This window comes from Rhinopithecus bieti, unplaced genomic scaffold (assembly GCF_001698545.2).
Source record: "Rhinopithecus bieti isolate Rb0 unplaced genomic scaffold, ASM169854v2 scaffold_5051, whole genome shotgun sequence".
In the NCBI taxonomy this organism is placed as follows: Eukaryota; Metazoa; Chordata; class Mammalia; order Primates; family Cercopithecidae; genus Rhinopithecus; species Rhinopithecus bieti.
The window spans coordinates 72,756-80,933 of record NW_016804599.1 but is presented as its reverse complement, the minus strand read 5'-3'; the positions used below and the strand labels follow the sequence as shown (position 1 = coordinate 80,933).

Sequence of the window (8,178 nt, the reverse complement as noted above, 5' to 3'; positions counted from 1 at the left end):
ATTGCATGGTCACTGTGCACCTAAAACTCACTTGTCTTTAAACTCCTTTTCATCTTTTACTTCCTCTTCTTGCCCCCAATATAGCTGGTCTGGGGCTGTTCCCTTGGCAAGGCCCTAGTTTTGTCTTTTCTTGTTTCCTGCGCTAACTCCAATCTCTTATCCCACACAATTGTTTTCATGATGAGGGATCCTGGAAAGTAAGTGGCTGAGTAGGTAAAACTTGCAGGAAGCTCAGATTTTATCTTTGTTTTCCAAGGCTTAGCAGGGCACATAAAAAGAAAAAAAATACAATCATGGTTTCTGCCACCTGTGCAAAATAGAATGAAAATAGAATTACCTCATCGAAATTTTTTTTTTCCAGTAAAGAAACATATGGCATGACCATATTTCTCTATTTCCTAGGATTAGTAGAAGATTCTAAGTTATGGCGAATGAGTGAAGGAGATGATTGCTGGAAGAATTAAAGCTGGCTGTCTAGAAGGAATTTAGGAAGACGTAGTGGTTATATAATACTGAAATCCTAGGAAACTAGAGTGTGTGTATTCTTGGCTTATCATTTATTTCTGTTTGGAAATGATGGGGCGTTATGAAGCTTTCCTAGAAGTTCCTAAAGGAGAAGTCAAGCAGCAGACATCTTCATAATGATTCAGAAGACCTTCAGCTTACGGAATGAAGCTTTACTGTGAACAGAGGGTATTATGCAGACATAGCCTGCAGAGGAACTGCTGGGCAGATTGGTGTCCATATGAATTCCTTTGGCAACAGGTACTAAAAGTTCTGGACTTGTGAAGTTAAAATCTGGTAACAAATGAGCTTAATGAATCAGAGAGATGCAAACTTCAGCTGCCTGTGTATGGAATATGTCCTGTTAACACTGAGAATTACTCTTGGTTTATGATACTGCAAAAGTGCAGCTAAGCCAGACCATACCTCTAGTACCTCTGATCAAGGCAAAATTAGGGTTAAATAGAACAAAGTTCTATGGTGAGTAAGATGAACCAAAAGACTCATGGTATCAGTTTTTAAAATGATTTCTCTCTTTTTTGCTCTTGGGCTTATCTGCATTTCCATAATTCCTTAATCCCAGAATAAATTTATTTTTTAAAATATGAAATATTTTAATATACAACATTAATTTTAGAATTTAGGTTTATGGCCTATTAACAGATTTACTTTTTCCAAACAGATGATACAGAGAAATGTAATGAACTTGATTACATAGGAGTTTACTTAGGATAGAATGAGTCATTCTCATCAGTGAAACAGTTCCTGCTGCCCTTTTAGTCTCTATTGAAATGAAAAAAGAATTTGTGCTAATATTTATTCAGTCATTTAATATTTTATAATGAACCTTGACAGCTTTTAAAGGACCTAGATATAGCAGCATACACATTTCTGTTTGTTTCGTCATGGGCTTGGGATTTTGTGCAGATTTTCACGGTTCTCTGCTTCTCTGGTTTTAAATAGATTAGTGTGACACTGTAGAACATTTCTTGTTAGTGGGGAAAATTGGCAGCCATAAGCGTCTTGCAAAATAGGGGTATATCTCCCAAATAAAGAGTATTTTTAAAGTTTTGGCAACTGAAAGACTAGATTCCATTTGGTCATACTGGTGCCATGAGTTTGCTGTATTTCCTTCTTTTTTGCCTGCTCTCACTTGTCACATTCCTCACTAACCCTGACATCTCACACATACTGAAACCTAAATAGATCTTGATCTTCTTGCTTCTGTCAAATTTAAAGGAAACGCAAATACATTATAAAATGTCTTTAAAATTCCTGTATGTTTTTACTGCAGTCTTTAAGAGAAGGCAAAGAGAATTATGTTGCGGGGAGACATGGGGTTCCCATTATTCACATGGCTACAATACTGCCCGTCCTCTCAACTTTCTATTCTTTTTCCAAGGCAGTCCATCCAAACCACCCCTTCTCCCAGATTTGCCTGCCCTCCCCTGCTCCTCCTCCAGCCTTCCTGTTCTATTCCATTCCTTGGTCTGCAGCTGTCTGCCCTCTTGGCTCTTTTCTCTTTACCAAGTGCCCTGGGTGAGCTTAAGGAAGGGCCAAGAAGGGAGCAGCCATCAAGCCATCTCTTGAAATTGGCAGAGAAGAAAGATGATCAACATACAATATTTTTAGCTCTGTCAAACAGACTCAAACACAATCTAATACACATTTAGAATTCGAACTCTGCCTAAGAAGAATTGGTTGCTATCAACCTCTACTCCTTTCCTACCACCTTTCCCTCGACACTTCTTGTTCTATGTGCTTTGCTGTATGCAGTTTCCTTGGGGAAAGTAATTGGAAGAGCTGGAGGCTACTGTAGAAGATGGCGTCCTGAATGGCTCTTCAGAAGGAGGGGGTTAGCCTGATTCTGGGGTGGTGCATTGGCACAGAGAGAAACTGTTGACTGCCCCACTAAGTAGACACCTAAATTTGGGAGGGCAGTTCCAAGTCAGGTGGGGGAAGGAGTAAAACAATGGAGCAGTGAAGATGTATATTGACTTTGACAGCAGACAAAGATAAATTGTCAATATGAAAGAAGGAAGATAGCAAAACATAACTAGAGGAGGGGTCATAATTGAGGTCATGAGTCAGCAAAGACTAGACTGAAGGTACAAGAGATGAGGACGACATCCAAGGGGAGCAGGATGGGGCAATGGAATCAAACACACAGGAAGAAGGCCTTCAAATTTTATACTATCATGGTTTAGTCCTTTTAAGAAACTTTCTTATATTGTATTTATGGTGGATTGTGAACATGTCTTCTCTTTTTTAAGCTCCTTGAGGGTGTGATCTGAGTTTGGTTTGCGCTTGTTGTGGAAAATGTGGTGAGTCTCACACACTCCCAGCTGTCTGTTGGTTGTCATGCAGCATACATCCAGAAGGGCATTGGGTAGTATTGAGTGAGTGGGAGGAGACAAGGAACCTGGTTGTTGGGTGAGCAGAGGGTGAAACACTTAGTCAGGTCTTGAAAATTTTGATGAAAAGTCTAACTCCAGTATTTTTTGGAAATTTTGATGATATTGGTATCATCCAATTGGTATAATCCAAGTCTAACAGATCTTGCTGCTGTCTGCTTATTTAAGAATAGTGTATTTAAATACAATCAAGTGTGATAATCTTTTTTCTTTTTTTTTTTTTTTTTTTTTTTTTGTGATGGAGTCTCACTCTGCAGCCCAGGCTGGAGCGCAATGGTGTAATCTTGGCTCACTGCAAGCTCCGCCTCCTGGGTTCACACCATTTTCTTGCCTCAGCCTCCGGAGTAGCTGGGACTGCAGGTGCCCACCACCATGCCAGGCTAATTTTTTAATATTTTTATTAGAGGTGGGGTTTCACCGGGTTAGCCAGGATGGTCTTGATCTCCTGACCTTGTGATCCGCCTGCCTCGGCCTCCCAAAGTGCTGGGATTACAGGCATGAGCCACCGCGCCCAGCCAAGTGTGATAATCTTAACTATCACCTTCTCTTATCACCATGACTAAGGCTATGGTATATCGCATAAGTCATATACCATAAATTAAATGAATACAAAATAAACAAATACTATAATAGGAAGCTGTGTTTACTGTGGAAAAATTAGATAACACAGATGGGCAAAAGGAAAGAAAAATGTGAATAAACTATAATTCCTTTGAGACGTATTGATAGCTATAGCTATCGGTATGTATTTACACATTTTAGCACCATGTAGCTTTTTGATAAACTGTTGTTTTATTTAATAGCATAACACAAATATCTTTCCACATCATTATATTTCAGTGAGATTTCAGCAAATGTGGTTTGAGAACAAGTTATGTTGGAATAAATCCATACTGTGAATCATTTATTCTGTAACTTGGAAATCAGATGTTTGGAACAAATGGTATAATTAGTGAGAAAATGACCAAATTCTTCCTAGGAACTTAATTAATAATAAATTATAAAGCTCTTTGCTGTAGGTGAAGCCTACAGTAGGAAATGTAGGAAAAGCCATTTGGAAGGCAGGACAAGGGTATGGCTTCTTTTAATAGCATTTTTGCTATATTTCACAGTGGAATTTAGTAATGATTAATAAATTAATATTTGTAAAGCAATACAAAACATTCAGTTTTAAAATTATATACTATATTATACATAAATATCAGTTTAGGGCACGATTTTGCCTTTTATTTTTTAACAAAGAAGAAAATGTCCTTCAGGGTAGAAAATAATGTATTTTCTAGTTCTTAGTTTTGAACTCACATTCTACTAAAATCTAGGATATTTTGGAAAATGGTTTAAATGTCAGAATTACAATATCTGATTTATTATTCATGGCATAATTTTTTATTAAATACACTTTCTTTTCTTTTTTTTTTTTTTTTTTTTTTTTTAGTTCGTGTCTTTTATTAACTCATACAGTTACTTGTCTTCTGGCTTGTTGAAGCAGTAAGTCAGACAACATTTGCCAGAATAATGTCTGTCAAAGTGACTTGCCATAAACACCCCAGCACCACATTCATCAGACGGGCACTCTCGACGAAGGCGACTAATTTTGCCATTCTCATCCACCTTATAATATTTCAGGACAGCCAGCTTAACCTTCTTTCTCTTGTGCTTATTCTTCTTGGGAGTGGTGTTTAAGACTTCTTCTTCCTTTTCTTAGCACCACCACGAAGTCTCAACACAAGATGAAGAGTAGACTCCTTTTGAATATTGTAGTCAGACAAAGTACGTCCATCTTCCAGTTGCTTGCCAGCAAAGATCAGTCTTTGCTGATCAGGAGGAATTCCTTCCTTATCCTGGATCTTGGCCTTTACATTTTCTATCGTATCCGAGGGTTCAACCTCGAGGGTGATGGTCTTCCCCGTAAGGGTTTTCACGAAAATCTGCATTTTGGTGGCGGCTCCACCGCAGATGGCGGATCGGAAAGGACTTAAATACACTTTCAATCCCATTATCATTTTTAGACTAGCTCCAATCAAAATGAAAATGCCCATTTCTTCATCTTCATTCATGTCTTTCACATTTCAGTGCCCTGGAAAGAGACTTTCTATACTTTCAAATGAAAAATTCTGGGTTGCTCATTACATCTGAAAGATGGAAGGATGTAATGGAAATGAGTGATGGAACAGCTCTACAAGAGCAACTCTGTGCTTCATCATGGTTTGCTGCCCTGGAATAGTATCTGCTGCTTTTGTCTTCACCAAAATCATGTGGTTCCCTCACCAGTGTCATTTACTCTTCCAAACTTTATCTTAGTGGTGGAGGTGGATTAGTCCCCTGAACCTTGAGAACATATGTTTTTTTCCTTATGCATCATAATTGGGAAGTTTTTCTTCAAAAGTATCACTAGGGTGAAAATGAAGTTCTTTGAAAGACTTATAGAAAGGTAGCGAAAAGATGTTTTCTTTTTAATGGATGTCAATGGAAACGCAGTGGCACATGCAGCAGCACTGTGGGCCCCCATGGGAAGAAGGACAGTAAGTCTCTTCACTTTTACCCCAGAGGACTCTTTCCTCTCAGTTCTGGAGATGAGGCCAAGTGGATGTAGCCCCACTTGTCAGATAAGACAAAGCCCAAAAATATCAAAGAATTTGTCCAAGGTCATGCAGTGAGTCTGTAGAGCTAAGGCTGAGACCGTCCTGAGAAGAGTTAACAGATTATGTGACATGAAAATATGTTTCCTCTCAAATCCATGCTTGCCAGAACTTTGTTTTTAAATAGCAGAAGCCTTGCAAGGAAATGTGAAAGGCTGGTACTATTAAAAAGGTCCGGGTTATGAAAAAATACATATGCATTCCTACATGAGACATATACCTTAAAGAAGGACTGCCTTCTAACACGGATTTTGTTTTTGTTTTTTTTTACTTGGCATAACACAGAAGTCAACAGCCTATTCTATAGGTGCCATCTATTTTTGGTTGACCTTAATTTTCTGAATGACTGCTTTTCTTCAAATATTTTAAGTCATGACTAAATTTCATTTAATAAGAAATGTTTAGGTTAGTTTGTAAACAAGAAATCAGATATTCTGAATCCAATGTCATCGGAATTACATTTTAACAATGCTTAATTTATTTCATATTTTAGCAAACTGATTTGTAATTGTATTAAGGCTCCCAGGATAAACTCCATGGTTAATTTGGCCTTTTAAAAGTCAACAACATATAAGGCCACACTTATTTTAATTCTACTTTATTCTGATATTTCATAAAACAATAATGTATTAGTCTGTTCTCATGCTGCTGATAAAGATATACCTAAGACTGAGTAATTTATAAAGGAAAGAGATTAATTGACTCACAGTTCCACATGGCTGGGGAGGCCTCACAATCATGGAGGAAGGGGAATGAGGAGCAAAGTGATGTCTTACATGTAGGCAGGTAAGAGAGCTCGTGTGCTGGGGAACTCCCCTTTCTAGAGCCATCAGATCTTGTGAGACTTATTCACTATTATGCGAACAGCACCAAAACGACCCGCACCCACGATTCAGTTACCTCCCACTGGGTATCTCCCACGACATGTGGGAATTATGAGAGATACAATCCAAGATTTGGGTGGGGACACAGCCAAATCATATCAAATGGCATGAGATTTATTGTAAAGGTAAGTTCTGCCTCATTAATCATGAAAAATTGATTACACATTTAAAAATATAACTTAAAAAATCAGAATTTATGGTAGAATTCGCATTTCAATTGATAGAGTTTACTTCATTTGTGACAAAATTAGTATATTCCAAATTGGTCTGATTATAAACATTACTGGAACACTTGTTAAAAATATGGATTCTCAGCCCTCTATTCTAATATAGTGGGTCAAGAGCTCAGGTTTAATAATATCCTTATGTGATTCTTAGGACCTAGCAGGGATGGAAAACACTAGACCAGAGCTGGTTCTCAACTCCTGGGACACATTCAATTAGTTATCTGGGGAAGTTTTCAAGTAATGTCAATGCCCAGTCCTCCTCAAAGACCAATTAACAAAGGGTCTCTGGGACCTGGGCATTGAAATATTAAAGTAAAAATTCCAGGCCAAGTGCGGTGGCTCACACCTGTAATCCCAATGCTTTGGGAGGCCAAGGCAGGAGGATCACCTGAGGTCATGAGTTTGAGACCAGCCTGGCTAACATGGTGAAACCCCATCTCTACTAAAAATACAAAAATTAGCCGAGCGTAGTGGCAGGTGCCTGTAATCTCAGCTACTCGGGAGGCCGAGACAGGAGAATCGCTTGAACCCGGGAGGAAAAGTTTGCAGTGAGCCGATTGTGCCACTGTACTCCAGCCTTTGCAACAAAGAGCGAAGCTCCGTCTCAAAGAAAAAAAAATTCCACCTCTGTAGACTATGTTATTTCACGTTACACACTGATGAGAAATAGATTAACTCATTATGTGAAAGATACTGTGAATGATAGCTGGAATTCCAATACAGCTAGAATTCCAGCTCCACGAGAGCAGGAAACATCTGTGTCTGGTCACCTCTGTTCCCTTAGCCCTGGGCACAGTGCCTTCCATACATATTATGGATGCGCAGTTACTGTGTATTGAGAAATTAGTTTCTGTTGGCTAAAATTTTAATTGGCTTCAAATGTTGAGCTCTTACACAAATGAACTTTAACAACTGTACATGAAATCCAGTCTATCTAACAATAGTTAAAATTAATACATATGTGATGATAGAGTTGAACGATAGCTGATGAAGTCAGGGGGGACTTATTCCAAGTTAGTTCAGGTGAGTCAGAGGGGGCTTTCCTTAAGAAGCCCAGAATAAGTGTCCATCTGAACAACCATTACTGAGTACCTTTGATCAGCAGCACATGTAGTAATCACCTTGATGAGCAACCATCTCCACTCCCCAGGGATTGTACAGGATTGCAGCCAGACTTTGAGGAACAGGACAGCAGAATCCTCTACCTGCACCTCCCACCCATCCATTCTGCACCTGGTCCTTGTCAAAGCTCACACTTATTTGAGTTAATTTTGGCTCAACTCCTCCTGCCCACATGTAATTCCTCTCCTGTTTGTCAGCTGTAGCCAGTATGAGTTTGGCACTCTGAGACTGTCCTTTCATTGTGTGACCACAGTAGCACCTAATATGGTGCCAACCACACAGTTGTGGCCAACTAATACTTGGCAATGATGAATATAATAGACAAAGAAGATGACCGGGAAAATACCATCCTTTGATAAATAGCAAAGGAAAAGGTAGTGATAGAGGA

At 38.9% G+C, this 8,178-nt stretch overlaps 1 pseudogene across 1 annotated transcript; it reads right to left on the bottom strand.

The window, feature by feature from the left end:
• Positions 1 to 4,317: 4,317 nt before the first annotated feature.
• LOC108527860 (ubiquitin-40S ribosomal protein S27a pseudogene) lies at positions 4,318 to 4,886 on the bottom strand (annotated as a pseudogene). Its single transcript, XR_001884961.1, has one exon. The product of XR_001884961.1 is annotated as a ubiquitin-40S ribosomal protein S27a pseudogene (transcript).
• Between the last annotated feature and the right edge of the window lie 3,292 nt (positions 4,887 to 8,178).